This window comes from Aotus nancymaae, unplaced genomic scaffold (assembly GCF_030222135.1).
Source record: "Aotus nancymaae isolate 86718 unplaced genomic scaffold, 86718_ANA_hifiasm-v0.15.2.pri h1tg000059l, whole genome shotgun sequence".
In the NCBI taxonomy this organism is placed as follows: Eukaryota; Metazoa; Chordata; class Mammalia; order Primates; family Aotidae; genus Aotus; species Aotus nancymaae.
Genome location: NW_026988473.1, coordinates 2,859,301 through 2,881,311, shown reverse-complemented (window position 1 = coordinate 2,881,311; position 22,011 = coordinate 2,859,301). Strand labels below are relative to the sequence as shown.

The window sequence follows — 22,011 nt, the reverse complement described above, 5'->3', positions numbered from 1 at the left end:
AACAGAGAAATGCAGACACAATGATTTGGGGGTGATCAGCATAGAGGTAACAGCCAAAGCCATGAGAAAGAGCTTGGCCTGGGCAAGGTGGGGAGGGGCTGCTGCCCACCAGCCCAGCTCCGGCCACCAGCGTGCTCCCTCCCCACCAGAACCACGGGTGCCTGGGCTGCCCAGGCCCTGAAGAGCTTAGTCCAGGCGTCACCACTCACCCACCTTCCTGAGAAGAGCACAGGAGCAGAGGTGGAACAGCAGAAATGTGAGGAGGAGAAACTGAGGCAGGAATGAAACTGAAGGGATGGTCTTAGGAGGGGCAAACAAATACAGCTAGTATGTCACAGCACAGGAGCCCAGAAGAGAAGTTTCAGGCAGCGGTGGGCAGGCAGGGAGCCTGCAGTAACATGAACTCTCAGAGTTGCAGGAAGGGCAGCACCCGGCTGACAACAACCAGGTGAGAGGCTCACGTGGAAGCAACAGAAGATGAAGCAGGAGGTTTCAGAGAACAGTATGCAGCCCTCCAAAAAAGTATGCATTCATTCATTCAATCAATCAATTCTGACTGAGCCTTTACAACATGCCAGGCACCGTCCGTCATCAGAGAGAAAGTTGCACGGGAGAGAACAGGTCCCTGTCCTCATGAAACTGACATTTCATTCCAGCCAGGAAACCAAGTGCACAAACGAGACCATTCCAGATCCATCCTGATATGTAAGTGCTGTCTTCTGGCCCGAGACCCCCTTCTGGTGGCAGGTCTCCCTCAGTGTCACAGAAAAAGGCACCACCTCACAGAGAACAAAGCCACAGAGCTCAATCCCTCCATCCCTGGCCTAAAGTCCCAGGAGGGAAAGGCACGTTCTTAACAATTGCTGATCCCGAGAAGTTTGGGACTAAGCAGAGGAAAATCTAGCTGAAGCATACATAGATGTCAGCGTGACCTCCACCCCCGAGCCTTTCCCCCATAAGCATGTGCGTGTACACACACAGGCACACTGCGTCTCTCCCTCTCCTTGGATTGTTATCCCATGACCTCGCAGGGAGCCCGGCCTGTTTGCAATTAAAGAACCAGAGGCCATTTGGAACCTGATCAGTTTCCCCTCCTCCTGAATTGAGGAAAAGGTTTTCTTCAAAACGGGAGATGTTCTCTTTCCTTAGATCTGAGCAATGAGTCCTACTCAAACACCGGAGGTCTGGTCTCCCAAAATACGGGTAGTAACATGTTTTACCTTCACTGCTGTCTAGGATGCCTCACATGTTAAAGAGAGCATGACCTCAGCCCTCCAATTTCCCAGATTCCTAAAGGAAAGCGGGCCTTCCTGTTCTGTAACTCAAGGGCATTTTGGAAGGACTGAGCTGCTGGGGAGCTGGAGCACAGCACATGAGGGCCCGGCCCAGTGCTAAACTAAAGAGTAGGGCTTCCTCATGACCACTGGCAGCTATGCCTTTTACACAGGGAGCCATGTGGCCTTCCCCCCAACTGTCACCACCACGCAAGGATGTTCTGGCCCAGAGCTCTAGGATCCATGGCCCATCCTCTTCTGTCCAAGGTCTCAGGCAACATCTGTTCTCGGCCAGGCACAGTGGTTCACGCCTATAATGCCAGCACTTTGGGAGGTGGAGGCGGGTGGATTACTTGAGGTCAGGAGGTCGAGACCAATCTGGCCAACATGGTGAAACTCCGTCTCTACTAAAAATGCAAAAATTAGCTGGGCGTGGTGGCACGTGCCTGTAATACCACCTACTTGGGAGGCTGAGGCAGGAGAATCACTTGAACCCAGGAGGCGGAGGTTGCAGTGAGCCAAGATCACGCCACTGTACTCCAGCCTGGGTAACAGAGTAAAACCGGAAAAAAAAAAAAAGTCTGTTCCCATGGTCAAGTAGGGTTTGCTGCCTCCTGCTTCTCAGCTTCCCCAAACTTGACCAGAACTGTCCGCAGAGCCCCTGAGAAATGATCTCGTCCAACCCTCCCCTGGATTCCTGTTCTCTAAGGACTGTTCCCAGGATTCTTCCACCCTCTGCTCTTCCAAGTGCTAGAAGGCTGCCAGGTTCCAGAGGGAAGAGCCACAATGGCCAGGATGTGTGAGCAACCCTACCCAGGACAAAGTGCCTGGTGGCCTCTGAAAGTTGGTCTCCTTACCGCGGCAGTTGGTCTGCAGAGTTCCAGGGAGGCCACACTGTTCCTGGAACACCTAAATCTGGGCCTGAGTCCTGCTGCCTGTTTATAATTGATGTGCTAGGTTAAGTCCCTGTCAATTACTTTCCTGAACTTCCCCCTCCTTTACCACTCCCAGGAGAGAGAGGCTGCTTGGGAGCCAATCTCTGGCTTAGGGGTGGACCTTGAGTAGACTGAGGGAAGGGTAAAAAACAAACACCAGGTCAGGGGTGAGCTGGAAGAGTGGCGGTCAAAAGCCACTGCCCATGAGTTCTGGTGGAACGATGAAAGGGCAGTGGTGTTTGAGTTTCACAAAGGAGGCAGGGCCAGGGCCAGGGCTGGGAAAGCCAGCCAGGAGGAGAGAGAGAGGGATCTCGCCTAAGGATAGGAGAAGATTCAATGGGGAGAAGAAAAAAGGAGTCAAATGCCTCCCTCCTTCCTGCCGAGAGCTGGCTCTGCCTTGGGTTGCCCACCTGGGAAGTGGTGACATCATGCGCCTGTCTCCCCACAGGGCCAGGAGATGGATTCCTCCCCAGGGCGCATGTTACCTGGTGGTTGATGTGGACTGGTGGCCCAGTACGATTTGTCAGCAAGCAGATTTTCAAATGCTTGAACATACTATGAAGTCACCCAGCTCAGTTCATTTAACACAGTGTTATCCTAAAGGCCACTCCAGTCAGGAGCCAGAAGAGAGCTCCCACCTACTGGGCACCACTCCACCATTGCAAAACAGCCAAACATCAGGTTGAGCTTTGACAAGTTCCTTGGAGGAGGAGGCACAGTCAATGGCTCACTGTCAGATCTTTTGCTTGGTTGGCTAATTGGTGAGAAGTCTTGAATGGTTCGGAGCGCTCACTGTGTGACAGGAGCCGGCATCTGAAGAGAGCAGGTGGGGTAAGCCTGCTTTGAAAACGTAAGCACAGCCTGATCCAAGCCAGGCGGAGGTCTGAACACCGCAACATCCCGAAAGCACGTGTTAACTGGGAAGTCAGCGTGGAGGCATCCTGAATGTTCCTTCAGGTCCAGTATCCCGACTAGCTCTGGCACCTCTGTTTCCACTTCTCCATCTTTTCCCAAGAGGAACACAAGCAGCTTTCTGCTTCCCTTCCAGTCCATGAAGGAAGGGGGCTACCCACTAAGAAACCCTGACAAAGACAGGCAGCCCAAGATCCCAGAAGGTGAGCCCAGAATGACACTCAAACTAGAGGCCCTGTCTGGGAATGAAGAGTAGAGGATCCGCTGGAATGCCGAAGTGGGAAATAGTGGAAGGTCCCCGTGTCCAGTGCTACAGCTGCTGGTTGTGACAATTCCTGTCCTTATCCTAGCACCAGGACTGGCACCGGGTGCCTCTTCCCCAGCTGGAGGCAGAGAGGTGCCACCAACTCCCACACTCGCCTTGAGATTTGCCATCTGGTCGGTGAGCTGCTGGGGGGGGCTGGAGCCCGAGGAAATGCCCGCATTGAGCCTGCACCCTGGCCTAAGTCTCATCTAAGGGTGCCAGTCCCAGTGACTTGCCCAAGGTCATACTTGTCACGGGCCCCAGTCAGCTTCACTTGTACTTCATTCCTCCGCACACAGCGATCACGCAGGACACGATCTTCGGAAGAGGTGTCCCTACCGCTCCCCTCAGAGGAGAAGCTGCTTGAGAGCTGGGCCACAGCTTACTCAGCTCTGCCTGCAGTGAGCATTTCACAGGCAGCGGCTACTGGATTGGACCAAAAATGTCATCACCACCACATGTCCTATTCGGTCCAGTGCAGTCTGCCCGAGTCTCCCATCAGCACTGGGGACCCAGAGCTGACAAGAAGACACAGTCCCTGCCCTCCAGGAGCTCACATCAGGGAAGGCACTAGACACATAAACAAAGAGGTGAAACCAAGTGTGGTGGGGACCAAAGGAAGCAAGCGCCCACGAGGAGCTAGTAGTGGGAGGAGGGGACTCAGGTGTCAGGAAACCATGGGAGTTGAGACTCACAGACAAGCTGAGTGACTGAGGACTGGCGGGAAGGGAACAGGGAAGAGAAGTGGCATGGCTGGGACGCTGGCCATTGTGTGGTCACAAACATGCAGAGTTTGGCACAGCTGGAGCACCGGGGGTGAGCTGAAGGGGACACAGGGGCCGGACCACTCACTGCAGCAGAGCAACACAGCATGATCCATGCTGTCCTCACTTTACACAGAAAGTCCAGTGTCGGAAAACCCAACAATTAACCTTCTACGCAATTGTAAAATACCCTTGAAACCAACAATTACTACAACTTTATAGTTAGAAAGTTGCTTTCTTCATCTGAGAAAACCACAGGTGGGTGACTAAGAGTCTGACTTAGTTAAACAGTAGCAAGGTTATGAGCTGCTGCCCTGGCGAAGGAGTGGCTCACACGCTCAGCAGCACTGTTAGTCCTGGGTGACAAACAGAACCAGGCTTCCAGCTCGAGGCTCAGGTGGAGAACGAGCCGATTTGTGCTCAGCTTGGGGTAGTGCTTGCCTCTGCCCCGTCCCTGTCTTGGCTCACGGTCCATCCTGCACAAAGCTCCTTGTGCCATCAGGGCAGCTGGATGCATCCTTCTCTTGTGCCACCCCAAATCTAGCCACACATGCATTGATGTCGTATTACTTCAGTGGAGCAAAGCAAGCAAGTAGAGTTTCTTTCATTTATTCAGAAAGCTTGTAAGGATGGTCCACCATGTAACAGAAATGATACTAGGTGCTATGGGGAAGCAGAGAGAGGGTGATGGCCCCACACTTTAAGAATTCACCATGTGGCCGGTGGAGGCAAGATCTACATGTGGCAAATTAGTATCCACCCCAAGAGTTAACTGCCAAACAATAAGGCTGCAGGGCCGGGCACCACATGGCTAAGGTTTCCAGGCCTCTATTGTCTCTCCATGACCCCTAGAAAGATGCAACAAGCCAACCACTTTGTGATACCGGATCTAGGCCAAAGAGCAAATGCTCTGGATGGATCCAACCCAACCCTAGTTGTTGACAGTCTCACAGTGTTCCAGAATGCCCCAGCGTCCTTCCTTCTCTACACAGGTCACATAAACCCACCATTACCCTCTCCCAGCATTGCAGTTTGAGCTCCAAGAACTGTATTTCATTGCGGCTCCGATACTTAAGTTGCTCCTCAACTTGGGAGTTTACGTAACCTTCTGAACCTTAGTTTCCTGATCTATAAAACGCAAATGATCTGAGCCATCTTGTGGAATTGCTATGGAAACCCAATGAGGTAATGCATTTTCAAAATACCTAAGAGAATCTAGCACAGTAGAGATGTCTAAAGAAATGACCCCAATGGTTAGCCCTTGTGACAACAGCCCTAATCCTTCTCTCTTCCATCATGCCCTGGGGCCTCAATATAAGAGAGGCCGAGACCTAGACACAGCCCAGGGAGGCTAAGAATAGAAAGTCAGTCTCGTGTAGGATGACAACTGGAAGGAGCTGTGAGCTGTGAATCAGCCATGGCCCTATCTCTGCTACTGTTAACCAGTGCTGTGCCAAGAAACGAGTCATCCCACCATCCTGGGCTTCAGTTTCTTTCCCCACTAGACCGGGGATAATAAATAATTACCAGCCTTCTTCACAGGAGCAGCGTGGAAAAAAATAAACCATAACCTAGGTGCAATGGCAGATGCCTGTAGTCCCAGCTACTTTAGAAGCTGAGGCAGGAGGATCACTTGAGCCCAGGGGTTCGAGGCTGCAGTAAGCTATGATCACATCTATAAATAGCCACTGCACTACACAGCCTGGGCAACACAGCCAGAGCTTGTCTCAAAAAAAAAAAAAAAAAAAAGGTAAGACACATCCCTGTCTTCAGTCTAGTTAAGAAGAGGAAGAGAAAAACAACAAGCATGGAAAAGAATACAAACTCAGGAATAAATTTAACAAAAGAAGTGCAAACCTTAGGCCAGGTGCGGTGGCTCACGTCCGAAATCCCAGCACTTTGGGAGGCCGAGGCTGGCAGATCACAAGGTCAGGAATTCAAGACCAGCTTGGTGAAACCCTGTCTCTACTAAAAACAAAAAATTAGCCAGGCATGGTGGCGCATGCCTGTAATCCCAATGACTCGGGAGGCTGAGGCAGGTGAATCACTTGAATCCAGGAGGTGGAGGTTGTGGTGAGCTGAGATTGCACCACTGCACTCCAGCCTGGGCGAGAGAGAGATTCCATCTCCAAAAAGAGAAAAGAAATGCAAACCGTATACACCGAAAACTAGAAAAGACCATTGAAAGAAATTAAAAACCTAAAGGAAAGATACCACATGTTCGTGGATTAGCGCCTTCATGCTGCTAAGATGGTAACGTCCCCACAGTGACTACAATTCTCATCACAATCCAAGACGGCCCACCAGTTTTGCCCACCACTGCCTTTCCACCATTGGTGCAAACGTCAACACACTGGAAAAGCAAAGAACCCCTTGGTATTGTTATGGAAATTCTTTCCACTCACAGACTCCCCCTGGAATGGTCCTGAGGAGCTGCAGGGGCCTGAGGACCCCACTTTGAGAACCACCAATCTAGGACGACACTCCCTACTGGCCTGGGAGAAAGTAAAGCCAATTTTAGAATAAAACAAACAGCCTTCTTTACCTTGGGACACAAAAAGAGTCAAGGAGATGCGGGGCGTGATTCCTGCCTGAGCAGGTGGGAGGGCTAACCTCGGTGCTACATGACTGACAGCTGTAAAGGGCAGAGCTCAGCTGAGCAGACGCTTCCTGTGGACGCTTCTGAATCTAACAACCTGCTCTCCCCTGGTTTCCTCTCCATCCTTTCCATTCCTTTGATCTCAACACAAAGCAGGCAGCTTTAAGTTGTGGGACCCTTTTCCTGCTTCCCCACTACAGTGGGCCGAGAGGGAGTGGGAATGGCTGGGGAGGGAGGGCAAGCAGCAGAAAGGGAAGAGAAGGCAAATCCTATCAGCTCCTGCCTCTGCCCAGCTGCCCCAGCCTCAGTTCACCTGGGGTGGGGAGGGTCCTCCCAACAATTCCCACCACACTCCCTTCCTACCAATTAGCCCCCAGTTCGACGAAGAGCTCCTCCTGCCGCAGCTGAGATCACTTGGCAGGAAGGCTCCATCTCTCAGCACCACAGTTATAAGCCCCACCCAGCAACCCACATGAGACCCCCAGTTGGCTCAAAGCCTGGTCCTCACAGGATATTCAGTAAAACAACGTGCAATCCGGGTGGGAAGGAATTTCTCACTGGAGACGAGACTGTTACAACCAGAGCCATAGTAAAGCCTCTTGGCCTGCAGAGCCAAAGGCGGAAAACAAAGTGCCATTCAGGCCCCAGGGACACAGAATAGGCCATTATGCTCCTTTCTGGTTCAGGCCCAGAGCTGCTAAGCAGAGCTAGAAGAGCCAATGGGTGGCCCCTGGGCAGGGTTGATTCTAGGATGCACAGGTCCCCAGACAAATACATTTTGGGGACCCATCTATATAAAGACTTGAGTCACTCAAAATTAGTGTGTTGGCACCATCATGGCAGCCCAATCTCACATGATTCCCACTAAAGAAATACTGCAGCCATCTCCCAGAACTGGGCCCCAGGACAACTCCACAGAACACCTGTTGTCCCTGGGCAAGGTAGAGGGATGGAGAGTACCCTGAAGGGGCCAATACGGATCCCAGGGTGGGTTTGCAACACCCAGCCAGAATGGTATTGGGGGCCCCTGACAGCCCCAGGCACTGGAGGAGGACCTGGAAAATTTGGAGGAAGGTACCCCTCAGGTGCAGTTGGCATAGGGGCCACATGTGCCCAGGCCTAAGGCTAGTACTGACCCTGAGGACACAGAGCGACAAAGATGGGTTTGAAGGGTTGGGAGAGCTGTCCTCTCCTACTCGCTGGGGTTATCAAGTTATTTGGGCAATCCAAACACTTAGGGAAGTCATCAGGGCTTTCTCTTCCTCCCTATGAGCTCTATCTCGTCTTCCTACTGGATCAAACAGAATAGCTTGTTTTGATTTTTTTTTTTTTTTTTGAAGAGTCTTGTTCTGTTACTCAGGCTGGAGTGCAGTGGTGTGATCTCAGCTCACTGCAACCTCCGCCTCCTGGGTTCAAGCGATTCTCTTGCTTCATCCTCCCGAGTAGCTGGGATTACAGGCACGTACCACCACGCCCAGCTAATTTTTGTATTTTTAGAACAGACAGGGTTTTACCATGTTGGTCAGGCTGGTCTCGAACTCCTGGCCTCAAGCAATCCACCTACCTTGGCCTCCCAACATGCTGGGATTACAGGCGTGAGCCACTGCACCCAGCCTGTTTTGATTTTCACTTGTCCCTGCCCAATCTCTCCCCATAAGGTCAACAAGAAGCCAGGAAAAAAGGAAGACTGCTAGGAGCCCTTCGAAGGAAGGACTGAGACTGGCCCATAGTAAACGCTCAAAAAATACGAGGAAAGAACAAACACAGAGAGAGATCCAAGATGGCTGATCACTAGCAGCTCGGGCTCGTAGTTCCCAGTGAAAGCGCAGAGAACGAGAGGACGCCACACTTTCAGATGAATATTTGTTGCTCACGGACCAGGAGATTCCCAGCAGAGAAGCCCCACGTGTCGCCAGGGCGACTTTTGTGGCCGGCGCGGCGGTTTTGCTGGTGCCTTAGCGCGCCAGTTTTTGGTGTAGAGTCCGGAGACTCCCGGGCAGAAAAGCACCATCAATCTTAACACCGCTATTCTGGCCGGCGCAGTGGATTGCTCAGATTTCGGAGCTGGGAATCAACAAGTTGGACGTCTGCTCAGAGACCTAGTCAGAAAGTCGGTAATTACAAAGACAACAGATGGATAAATATATAATGAAGGGAAGAAATCAGCGTAAAAAGGCAGAGAATACTCAAAATCAGAATGCCTCTCCCTCTACAGGGGATCGCAATTCCTCATCAGTAACGGAACAAGGCTTAATGGAGAACGAGTGTGTTCCAATAACAGAAGCAGGTTTCAAAACGTGGGTGATAAGAAACTTCTGTGAATTAAAAGAACTTGTTCTAACCCAATGCAAAGAAACTAAGAACCTTGAAAAAAGGTTTGACGAAATGTTAACGAGAATGGACAATTTAGAGAGGAATATAAGTGAATTGATGGAGCTGAAAAACACAACATGAGAACTTCGCGAAGCAGGCACAATTTTAAACAGTCGAATTGATCAAGTAGAAGAAAGGATATCAGAAGTCGAGGACCAGCTCAGTGAAATGAAACGAGAAGACAAGATTGGAGAAAAAAGGATGAAAAGGAATGAGCAAAGTCTCCAGGAAATATGGGACTATGTGAAAAGACCTAATCTACGTTTGATAGGTGTACCTGAATGTGATGAAGAGAATGAATCCAAGTTGGAAAATACTCTTCAGGATATCATTCAGGAAAATTTTCCCAACCTGGCAAGGCAGGGTAATATTCAACTCCAGGTAATACAGAGAACACCACAAAGATATTCTTCAAGAAAACCAACCCCAAGGCACATAATCACCAGATTTATTAGGGTTGAAATGAAGGAGAAAATACTAAGGGCAGCCAGAGAGAAAGGTCAGGTTACCCATAAAGGGAAACCTATCAGACTTACAGCAGATCTCTCAGCAGAAACCCTACAAGCCAGAAAAGAGTGGGGACCAATATTTAACATCCTTAAAGAAAAGAACTTTCAACCCAGAATTTCCTATCCAGCCAAACGAAGCTTTATGAGCGAAGGAAAAATTAAATCTTCTGCGAACAAACAAGTACTTAGAGAGTTCACCACCACACCAGGCCTGCTTTACAAGAGCTTCTGAAAGAAGCACTATACATATAAAGGAACAACCAATATCAGCCTTTCCAAAAATATATCAAAAAGAAAAGAACATTAACACAACGAAAAATTTACACTAACTAATGGGCAAAACAGCCAGCTAGCATCAAATGCCAGTATTAAAGTTATATATATTCTAATCGGATAAAAAGCCAAAACCCATTGGTATGCTGCATCCAGACCCATCTCACATGCAATGATACACAAAGACTCAAAACAAAGAGAAGGAGGAAGATTTATCAACCAATCAGAGAGTAAAAATAAACAAATAAATAAAAAGCAGGAGATGCAATTCTCGCCTCTGATAAAGTAGACTTTAAAGCAACAAAGAGCAAAAGAGGCAAAGAAGGACATTACATAATGGCAAAAGGATCAATGTAACAAGAAGAGCTAACGATTTTATAGATCAACAAGACAGAAAATTAACAAGGACATCCAGGACTTGAACTCAGACCCGGAACAAGTAAACTTAATAAACATTTATAGAACTCTCTACTTCAAATACATAAAACATACATTACCACCTCACACCTATTCCATAAGTGACTACATAATTGGAAGTAAATCACTCCTCAGTAATCGCATAGCATTTCATAGGTTTAAATGAAATATTGGTTGGCTGCTCGTTTGTTATTTTCTTCCCTTATTCCTTCCTGTTTACATCAAGTATAATTATTGGTATAAAAGAGGTTTTCAATACCCATTACTAAACTGCATTCTAGCCTGGGCAAGAAAGCAATACTCCCATTCTCTCTCTCTCTTTCTCTTTCTTCCTCTTTATTCTTTTTCTTTCTTTCTTTCTTCCTTTCTTTCAAAAAAAAAAAAAGGAAGAACAAACACAGATAATCTACAAACTGACAATTCACTGCCAGGCAAGGAAGCATTTAATTCAACTCCAAATAGGCCCTGTCCCCTTGAGCCATTTCTGCCATCGCCTCCAATGACACTACCAGGGATTGCTTAGCAGTTGTGACAGGCAAGTCGTGGTGGCTCACGCCTGTAATCCTAGCACTCTGGGATGCCAAAGTGGGAGGATGGCTTGAGTCCAGGAGTTCAAGACCAGCCTGGGCAACATAGGGAGACTCCATGTCTAGAGAAAATAAAAATTTAGCTGGGCATGGTGGTGCGTGCCTGTGGTCCCAGCTACTTCAGAGGCTGAGGTGGAAAATCACTTGAACCTGGGGGAGTTTTGGCTGCCGTGAGCCATGATGGTGCCACTGCACTCCAGCCTGGGTGACAGAGCAAGACCCTGCCTCAAAAAAAAAAAAAAAAACCAACTAGTGCCAGCAGGGTCCTAGGGTGCACCAATGGGAAGGGGCTCACAAGGCAAAAGGACAGCTCCAGCAACCAGGCTCCAGCCAGGGAGGGAGCGCGGGCGCCGGTGCCACAGCTCCTTCCGCCCTCCACTCCATTTTACAGAGAGCTTGCGGTGGAGTCTCTGAAACCTGCCTCAGGTTCCCCATGTTCTGCCAAGCTCCACACCCAGGTGCCGCCCGCTGCGAGAGGCTGATAACCACAGCGGGAGGAAGGCTTCCCCTGATGGGCCAGCGGGTTAGGGCACTCTCATTACCCACTGTGCTTTGCCTGTGCAGCACTGCTCACAGCTGTAATCAAACAGGGAATGGCCTTCTGCCTGTCCCCCCTGATGACAGGAGACTGCTGGGGCCTTCTCCCTGCTGTGTCTCCAGCATGAAGCCTGCAGCCTAGAACACAATCGCGCTCAGTAAATAGTTGTAGAACAAAGGCAAGTCTCGCTAAGCCGCATGGCAGCCCCTGGAGCTAAGGGCAGATGCAACCACTGGGTGCCCTGGGATCCTGCAGGGAGCCAGGGCTCCAGGGGTGATTCCGCTCCATCCACGGAGGACTACCAGGGCCCTGCCCTCAGCGAGAGCTACCAGAAGAAGGACCACAGGCCTCTGAGGTGGCAGGCCAGGTTCTAGGACTTCCTTGACTTATCCTAGTCTCATGCTAACTTAAGAGAGAGGGCAGCCAGGCAAAAATCCTGGCCCTGAAGAGCACACGCTGTTGGGGGAAGCCTGGTCCCAGTCCTCTGAGGCCGCAGATCTGGTTCTGTCTCCCTTCTCCCTCCGTCCTTCACAGGCATCAGCCACTGCCTCTTTCGGCACATTGAGCTCAACCCCTCCCACAGTCTCCGTCTTTCCTGCAATGCCCTTCACAGCCTCCACTCCCCTCTGCTTCGGTCCTTCCTCCTCCTTACCCTCCCAAACAAGCACACCAACTGTGTTTCTTTCAGCCACTGCTTCTGCTGGAACTCACCTACTGCTGGAGGGGCTCGGCAGGAACAAATGCCCGCTGCGCAGGGGCCGCCCCTCTTCCCCCGCCTCACCCACCACACTTGGCCCAGTCCCTGTGGTCTTTCCCTTAGCATAGGTCAGGCCACGCCCACAGCTGCAGACAGCAAGCCCGTCCTGCGCATTGCCAAGCAGTTTTATTTTACTATTACTATTATTATTTTGTAGAGATGGGTTCGCACTATGTTGCCCAGGTTGGTCTTTACCTCCTGGATCCAAGTGATCCTCCCATCTCGGCCTCCAAAAGTGCTGGGATTACAGGTGTGAGCCACCGCACCAGACCTGCCAAGCAGTTTTGTCTGTGCTCCGAACAGGATGAAGGCAGACCTCACCGTCTAAGCAAAGCGCTGGCTACAGGCAGCAGGTAACTCACCTCAATTCTGGGGAACCTGAGTTCCTAGAAGCTGCCAGTCCTGAAGCTACAGCTTAGTCGCCTTAGTCTCCCCAGTGGCTAACTGAGCAGTGATCCAAGAAGGCACTGGGCAAATAGGGAAATAATAAACCCAGAAGGGAGAAAAACATGGCACTGCAGAAAGTAAACAAGATTTGGTAGCAGAAAACCTGAATCCCAGCCCCAGTTCTTCATGACCCTGGGCAAATCGTCTACAAACCCAGAGCCCTCACCCCATGCAGGAATGTTTTTGTTTTTGTTTTTTTGAGACAAAGTCTTGCTCTATCACCCAGCTGAAGTGAGTGGTGCAATCTTAGCTCACTGCAACCTCCGCCTCACAGGTTCAAAGGATTCTCGTGCCTCAGCCTCCTGGGTGGCTGGGATTACATGTGTGCACCTGGCTAGCTTTTGTATTTTTAGTAGACCAGGGACTTCACTGTGTTGATGAGGCTGGTCTCGAACTCCTGGCCTCAAATGATCCACCCACATCAGTCTCCCAAAGTGCTGGGAGCCCAAAGCGTGAACCACGTGGTCGTCACTTAATAATGTATACTAAAGCACTCTACTTATCACAAGGGTCTATGCAAATTGGTGTAAGATTCCAGAGATCACCCTTCACCTTTTCCTACCTAAGATGGAGTTCAAGAGCATAAAGAATTGATAAGCTAAGAGGTCAAGTCTGAAATCCTAGAGCTAAGCTCCAAGGAAAACTGGAACCGGGCCGGCGGACTGATGGCTATTTTCTGTAGGCTGCACTTGTTGCGTGGCATTTTGTCCTCCAGCTTCTCTTGTGTATGTGTGTTGCCTTAGCTAGACTTCAGCTTTGGAATGTCTAACACCTACAGGATGCCTGTCCACTGCACTGGTGGATATGACAGTTACTGACAAGGGGAAAGGGTCTGGAAGACCCTTGGCATTCTGTACAATACGGGGCAAATTTATTTGGCCTGAGCTTCGGTTACCTGGGGCAAGAAGCACCTGAGCCCAGCCTCAGCCTTCTGGGATCATGGCACTCACACCCCAGGGTTGGCTCCATGGGCAGCCTAGAGCCTGGGATTGTCCAAGAGGACCTCCTGCTGCAGGAAGGGGACAAACTGGAAGCTGGTTAGCTTTCTCCTAAGTTAGCACACACCTGATAGAGCACCCACCATGATTTGCAAAATCTTTAGTCAAATGCCCAAGTCCCTTCCCTCACAGCAGCCAGTGAGCTCTCTAGGTGGTGATGAAAACAGCAAATAGAACTCTTTTCCCACCTCTTAAAGAATTTTGCATTAAAGAAAAGTTCATGACGGGGCACGGTGGCTCACGCCTGTAATCCCAGCACTTTGGGAGGCCGAGGCGGGTGGATCACCTGAGAACAGGAGTTCGAGAGCAGCCTGGCCAACATGGTGAAACCCCATCTCTACTGAAAATACAAAAACCAGCTGGGCATGGTGACAGGTACCTGTAATCCCAGCTACTCGGGAGGCTGAGGCAGGAGAATCGCTTGAACCCAGGAGGTAGAGGTTGCAATGAGCCAAGATTGCACCACTGCACTCCAGCCTGAGCAACAGAGTAAGACTGTCTCAAAAAAAAAGAAAAATTCATATGCAAGGCAATTAAAATTCCTCTTTCCACTCCCAAGTCCTGTAGAAGGGAGGTAAATAAACTATAATGTTTTGAGTCCACTAAAACCAACTCTGCAATTAACATTCTACTTCTAGGCCAGGCGTGGTGGCTCATGCCTACAATACCAGCACTTTGGGAGGCTGAGGCAGGAGGACTGCTTGAGTCCAGGAGTTCAAGATCAGCCTGGGCAACAGAGTGAAACATCATCTCAAAAAACATATACAAAATCGGCCGGGCGCAGTGGCTCACGAGGTCAAGAGATCGAGACCATCCTGGCCAACATGGTGAAACCCCATCTCTACTAAAAGTACAAAAAATTAGCTGGTGCGTGCCTGTTGTCCCAGCTACTCAGAAGGCTGAGGCAGGAGAATTGCTTGAAACCGGAAAACGGAAGTTGCAGTGAGCCGGGATCGAGCCACTGCACTCCAGCCTGGCAACAGACCAAGACTCCGTCTCAAAAAAAAAAAAAAACATATACAAAATCTACTTTTTTTGAGACAGAGTCTCACTCATTGCCCAGGCTGGAGTGCAGTGGCACGATCCAGGCTCGCTGCAGCCTCTGCCTCCTGGGTTCAAGAGATTCTCATGCCTCAGCCTCCCAAGCAGCTGGGATTATATGTGCACACCATCAAGCCCAGCTAATTTTTTGTGTTTTTGTAGAGATGGGGTTTCACCATGTTGGCCAGGCTGGTCTCAAACTCCTGACCTCAAATAATCCGCCCACTTCAGCCTCCCAAAGTGCTGGGATTACAGGCGTGAGTCACCACTCCTGGCCCAACAAAATCTACTTCCACCATTCTCTTTTTAGGGATGTGGGTGTAGTGATGAGATAAGTAGGGGGGTAAGAGACAGAAGAATAAATAAAAGTCTTCCTCACCCCCTAAGCCATGCTGAGCATGTGTGACCTCCAAATAGTCTTTTAACTCTGGCCTCAAGGCAGCGCCCCCAGAGCAGTGGAGAAGGCCCAGGAGGAGGGGGCAGCAACATTCAGAACTTCTCCCTGTAAGATTTCATCTACTCAGAAGTTCCTTTAATAGGGAAGCTCAGAGAGGAACTAAACCAAGCCCCGCAAGTTTCCAGCACCCATAGAAACAAGAGGGTTTCAGGAGAGTCCCTGAAGACTCACACTATCCTGGAACTATGGGCCCACGTGGACTATCTCCAGCTGTCTGAGTTAGCCTCAAAAGGTAAAACGAATGGAAATTTTTTTTTCTATTTTCAAATTCTCTCTTCAGGCCAGGTACGGTGGCTCACACCTGTAATCCCAGCACTTTGGGAGGCCAAGGCAGGTGGATCACTTGAGGCCAGGAGTTCCAGACCAGCCTGGCTAACATGGTGAAATCCTGTCTCTACTAAAAATACAAAAATTAGCGAGGCGTTGTGGCACATGATTGTAATCCCAGCTACTCGGGAGGCTGAGGCACAAGAAACATTTGAACCTGGGAGGCAGAAGTTGCAATGAGCTGAGATCAAGCCACTGTACTCCAGCCTGGGCAACAGGGTGAGACTCTGTCTCAAAAAAAAAAGGTATCCCTTTACTCACACCCTTAAAGAACATCTTTGCAGAGCCCTGAGTAGGGCCTGTGTCTCCTGAGATCTCCAGGAGCTTGACAAGCTGGGAAGAAATGATAAGCCACTGGCTGGTGAGGAGAGGCAGGGTAGTGACAACAGTCACTTTAGCCAGAGGCAGTGAATACACCAATGCTGAAGATCTGTGCTAGGAACTGCAAACAGATAACAAGGGAGAGGAGTTCTTTGCATGAAGTCAGAATTGAAACCTAGGCCTTAGTGTTACAGCTCTTTTAGAATTTGTCTAGCAGGCTTTCAGGTCTTTGCCAGAAAGCCCCGTTTAAAAAATAAAAACAAAAGCAAAAACCTAAGCCATAACTCTTGGAGAACAGGTACAGAGATGTCGTATTACTCAAGAGGAGTCCCTGGGTTTATAAAATGGGCATCAGGTCAAAGGCACATCAGTGACCCAAACTTCTGCAAATGGCTTGATAATAGCAATCACAGCCTTAAAATGCAGGTTACCATGGTGCCTCGCACAAAATGATTGTTGAATGAATAAATGAATGAATGGACTCAGAATAAGGCTGGCTCATTCTGGTAATCAAACACAGAGAGAAGTCTGTGTGACGAGGAAAGACCCAGAGTATACCACGCCTCCTCCTGGGGCACAGAGGAGGGGAGGAGGGGAAAGACTCCGCAGGCCAACACGATGAATCCAGCTAGCTCAGAAGAAACCCTGCAGAAAGGTGCCAGGCTACTCGTCGGCAAGAACTTCTCCATAACTGGTATTCATCCAGCACCCGTCACCCTCGTACAGGCAACAGAAATCTCTTTCTTCTTTTTCCTGCCAGAAGTCCCTGCCTAACAGCTGGATGGGAAGGAAAGCCTGAAACTTAAATTCAGCTTTGGAAACAAGCTCCAGATCTCAGATGATAAAGCTGGGACAAGGGAGGGGGACAGGAAAACAGACATGGATCTAACACTGGAGAAAGTGGCAGCCCCTGGAAGGCCTGTCCCCCGGGGACCTGTCTGGAGCACCCGAAAGGGCAGAGCACCCACCCTAAGCAACAGCTTCCCAGCAATCCAGAATCACAGAGTCATTTCTTTGTCTTCCTTCCTTCAGTGGGCTATCAGAACTCCAACCTCCTCAGGGAACAGAGCTGAGCCTGGATGCAAATGTAATGTATTCAGGACATAGAAATACAGGCGTGAGCCCAGGGCAGTGTGGCCGAGGATGGAATGCCTTACTTGGCCCTTGGCTCAACTGCCACCCACCTGCATCCACCTATGCGCCGGTTCCCAGGCGGCGGCGTGAGGAAGACAACTCACTTTCACTAGGGCAACGTGGAGTTTGGAAACAACCCCGCTAAAAACTCAGCTGCTTGCTAAAAACACTTCTCAAATCCCGGGCAGGTTATCTTCATCTTCACGATGGCCTTAAAGAAGCAGTATTTCCGAGAGGAAATCAAAGGAAAAAGAGCACAGAGGCCAAGGATAATTCTGTAAAACAGATGAAAACCAAGATGTCTAAGCAAAGATCCCTGCTTCCTCCCAGGCGTCGCGTCAGATGCTACTGGGGTCAGAAAAATAAAAGGAAGCAAAAGACTTTGCAAAGGACACAAGCACCGAAATGACAAAGCAAAATCCTGGAGCAATTCGGAGAAATAAAAGCACGAACACGCCGCGGCAATGTGGGGGTGGCTTTGTTCTGGTGCAGGGGAAGGCAGGGGCATGGCAGTGGGGTCGCAGACAGAAGCCTGGATCTGAGCTCTGCCACACCCCGGCCGGATGACCCTGGACAAGCGGTTCACCCCTTGGAGCCTCAGTTTCTTCAGATTAAACATCTTTGACCTCCAGGACTGTTGTAAATAAGAGATAATTCCTGAAGACGCCCCAGGAGAGCAGAACGAACTTAGTTGCCGTTATTATTTATAGTTGCTGTGATTATTCTACTGTTGTACTCTTTTATATAAATTTAGCTCTCGATGAGGAAAAACCAAACAGCAGATCCAAAACCACCCAAGAATTCTCATCTCATTTCCCCCACACTTTGGAGCTGTCCCTGAGAATCTGACTGACAAGGCTCTACAAAGAGAAAGGAGTTCCCTCTCTCACCCCATCTTCCTCATGGCAATTCCCCTGTGCTTGTGAATGAGGTTAGGGGTCCCTTGGTCTATATAAAGCCCAACCAGCACCTAAAATCCCAGAACAGATGTACTGAAGAAGTATAAAGGTTTCAGACAGTCTTAAATCTGAGAGGAGAGTCTGGGGCTGGAAATCTAAATAATGACAAGAAGGATGAGGAGACAGCTAAGACAGAGGTACTTTCATTTAACAAATAACCATTCTAAGATTAAAACAGTCTTTCAGTTATCAGCATTGGCTGGAAAAGCAATGAGCCTAGTCTGGGCACAGTGGCTCACACCTGTAATCTTAGCACTTTGGGAGCCTGAGGCTGGCGAATCACTTTAGGTCAGGAGTTATAGACCAGCCTGGCCAATGTGTTGAAACCCTGTCTCTACTAAAAACACAAAATTAGCTGGGCGTGGTGGTGCACACCTGTTATCCCAGCTACTCAAAAGGCTGAAGCAGGAGAATCGCCTGAACCCAGGAGGTAGAGGTTACTTGTAGTGAGCCGAGATCGTGCTACTGCACTCTAGCCTGGGTGAAAGAGCAAGACTGTAAAAAAAAAAAAAAGTACCAGGGCGCAGTGGTTCACGCCTGTAATCCTAGCACTTTGGGAGGCCGAGGCAGGCAGATTGCCTGAGCTCAGGAGTTCGAGACCAGCCTGGGCAACATGGTGAAACCCCATCTCTAATAAAACACAAAAAATTAGCCGGGCATGGTGGTGGGCTGTGCACCTGCAGTCCCAGCTACTCAGGAAGCTGAGGCAAAAGAATTGCTTGAACCCAGGAGGCAGAAGTTGCAGTCAGCAGAGATCGAGCCACTGCACTCCAGCCTGGGGAACAGAGCAAGAATCCGTCTCCATAAAAAAAAAAAAAAAAAAGCAGCCGGGCAAGGTGGCTCATGCCTGTAATCCAAGCACGTTGGATGCCAAGGTGGGTGGATCACCTGCGGTCGGGAGTTCAAGGCCTGACCAACATGGTGAAACCCCGCCTTTACTTAAAAAAAAAAAAAAAAAGCAATGAGCCCAGCTAGCACTTCCAGAGGCACATCCACAACTCCAGGGACAAGTACCTGGTCTTCCTCCACTCTTTCATTTCTGTCTCTGGCCCAGATCCCTACGTGGCTGCCAGCTACACAGGCACAAGCTGTTTACCACCCACAAGGAAGCCCAGAGCCATAGACGGCTGGAGAAGATGAGGCTTCTGGGAAGGCTCATTAGTTTCACTTCATTTCCTAGGCTTTAACCCTGACTCTGATGAACCACCTTGTCCAAGCTTGCTGTTAGCTAAAACACGGGTTTCAGACGGTTCCTAGAAAAATGACTCTGAAGAAAATAGCAAGGCATAGTCAATAACACTACTAGCTTCACACACAGGGAACGGTCCAGCATTGCTGCCACATCCCGTCTTGAGGTGTGCTGAGTAACGACGGGGCAGCAGGGAAAGGTGAACAGACAGAGGCCAGCTAGGAACAGCTCCACTGCACAACACAGGGAAAGGGGAAAGAGACCCATCGGTACATTCCTTACAAGAGAGCTATGGAATACACAGGGTTTGGGTTTTGTTTTTGTTTCTGAGACAAAGTTTCGCTCTGCTGCCGAGGCTGGAGTGCGGTAGTGGTGCAATCTCGGCTCACTGCCACCTCCGCCTCCCAGATGCAAGTGATTCTCCCGCTTCAGCCACCTGAGTAGCTGGGATTACAGGCACGCAGGTGCGCCACCACACTCAACTAATTTTTGTATTTTTAGTGGAGACAGGGTTTCACCATGTTGGCCAGGCTGGTCTTGAACTCCTGGCCTCAAATGATCTGCCCGCCTTGGCCTCCCAAAGTGCTATGATTACAGATGTGAGCTACCATGCCCGGCCAATACATAGGGTTTAAAAGGTCACAGAAAAGCACACAGCTTCAGAATGTCAGAAGACCTCAAACCAAAAAAAAAAAAGAAAAGAAAAAAAGTGGCCGAGCACAATGGCTCATGCCTGTAATACCAGCACTTTGGTAGGCTGAGGCCAGTGGATCACCTGAGGCCAAGAGTTCGAGACCAGCCTGGCCAACATGGTGAAACCACATCTTTACTAAAATACAAAAATTAGCCAGGTGTGGTGGCACACACCTGTAATCCTAGCTACTTGGGAGGCTGAGACACAAGAGTCTCTTGAACCCGGGAGGCAGAGGCTTCAGTGAGCCGAGAGTGCACTATTGTACTCCAGCCTGGGCGACAGAGCAAGACTCTGTCAAAAAAAAAAAAAAGAAAAGTTGAGCCAGGCATGGTGACTCACACCTGTAATCCCAATGCTTTGTGAGGCGAAGGTAAGAGGATCACTTGAGGCAAGGAGACCAGTAGCTGGGCATGATAGTGCACACCTCAGTTTTAAAAAAGAAAAGAAAGGAAAAAAGTTAGAAATTAAGGATGTTGACTTAGCAGAACAAATGGCACATTATTCTTCCTTCTTTTTTTTGGCGCCATCTTAGCTCACTGCAATCTCCGCCTCCCAGGTTAAGTGATCTTCCCACCTTGGCCTCCTGAGTAGCTGGGACTACATGTGTATGCCACAATGCCTGGCTAATTTTTTATAGTGACAAAAAATTAGCATGTGTCAGGGTTTCACCATGTTGCCCAGGCTGGTTTTGAACTCCTGAGCTCAAGTAATCCGCCCGTCTTGGCCTCTCAAAGTGATAGGATTACAGGCCTTGTGAGCCACTGAGCCTGGCCTATTATTCCTTCTTATTTGCAAACAGGATAGACATGATCTTTGGACAAGAGGACAAAGGAGGAGGGGAGGGGAGTTAAAAAAAAAAAAGAGGACAATGGCATCATACATCATAGACTACTGTCTAGCAGAAGGTATCTAAGAAATTTTTTGGAAGAAAATGAGTCTAACAAACTCAAGATGCAGAGAAGATGGCAAAGAGATAAGAAGCATGTTTCTTTGCAGATGTGGAATTGTTTGGAGGACTGTAATAAAGGTCACTGCCCAGGCAAGGCCAATATCTGAATCTCTTATAATTAGCAGATACTACCTTTGTGATCAGAAAAGGCAAGCAAACTATTTTCTATCTGAAATACACCACTTACACTGTAAAATGTACAGCTCTTACTGAAAGGCTAATAGTTTAAGGAATATTGTCTTTTGAAATAATCTGGAACAGAAAGTAATTATCTACACTAATGAAACAGGAATAGCAAGCATAGATAATTCAATAAATATTTATAGAGTACTTCTTAAGTGCCTGGCATCGCGTAGGAAGTAAAATTTTTTAAAAAGCATATCAAACTTTGAAAGTAAGGCTTACCGTTATCATTGATGACAAAATCCTGGAAATAACCCAAGTACTCAACAGTAGGCAAATGGTTAAACAAACCGTGGCACGTCAACACAACCGGGGACTAGGGACGTGACCAACTAGAACTGTTTAATACATAGGCCTAATCATGCACGTATTCTAGTTACCAGTACTATACAGTTCAGTGGTTTCTAGCATATTTACAATGTGGGTAACCATCACCACTCTCCAATTCCAGAACCTTTTCATCACTCCAAAAAGAAACCTGGTACCACTAGCTGTCATTCCCCATTCCCACCCACCCCCAGCCCCTGGCAACCAGTAACTGCTTTGCATCTCTATGGCCTATTCTGGATATTTCATAGAAATGTTATATAATATGTGACCTTTTGTGTCTGGCTTCTTTCTTAGCACAATGTTTTCATGTCAGTACTTCCTTCCTTTTTTTTTTTTTTTTTTTTTTGAGATGGAGTTTTCCTCTTGTTACCCAGGCTGGAGTGCAATAGCGCGATCTTGGCTCACCGCAACCTGTGCCTCCTGGGTTCAGGCAATTCTCCTGCCTAAGCCTCCTGAGTAGCTGGGATTACAGGCATGCGCCACCATGCCCAGCTAATTTTTGTATTTTTAGTAGAGATGGGGTTTCACCATGTTGACCAGGATGGTCTCGATCTCTTGACCTCGTGATCTACCTGCCTCAGCCTCCCAAAGTGCTGGGATTATAGGCGTGAGCCACCACGCCCGGCCTCAGAGTTTCACTCTTGTCACCCAGGCTGGAGTGCAATAGCGTGGTCTCGGCGCACTGCAAACTCTGCCTCCTGGGTTCAAGCGATTCTCCTGCCTCAGCCTCCCAAGTAGCT

At 49.2% G+C, this 22,011-nt stretch overlaps 1 protein-coding gene and 1 non-coding gene across 8 annotated transcripts in view; one reads left to right on the top strand and one right to left on the bottom strand.

The window, feature by feature from the left end:
* The window catches only part of PC (pyruvate carboxylase), a 113,140-nt gene that overhangs the window by 59,781 nt on the left and 31,348 nt on the right, over positions 1-22,011 (bottom strand). Inside the window, exon 1 of one of the 7 annotated variants that reach the window (XM_012436941.3) lies at positions 2,132-2,272. The exons of the other annotated variants lie outside the window; for them this stretch is intronic. The gene's annotated coding sequence lies outside the window, so the exon portion shown is untranslated. Of the gene's footprint in view, positions 1-2,131; positions 2,273-22,011 lie in introns of those variants that run through there. 7 annotated transcript variants of the gene reach the window in all.
* On the top strand, positions 16,017-16,078 carry LOC135270287 (U7 small nuclear RNA). The gene has a single exon (XR_010338448.1). It is a non-coding gene; the product is annotated as a U7 small nuclear RNA (small nuclear RNA).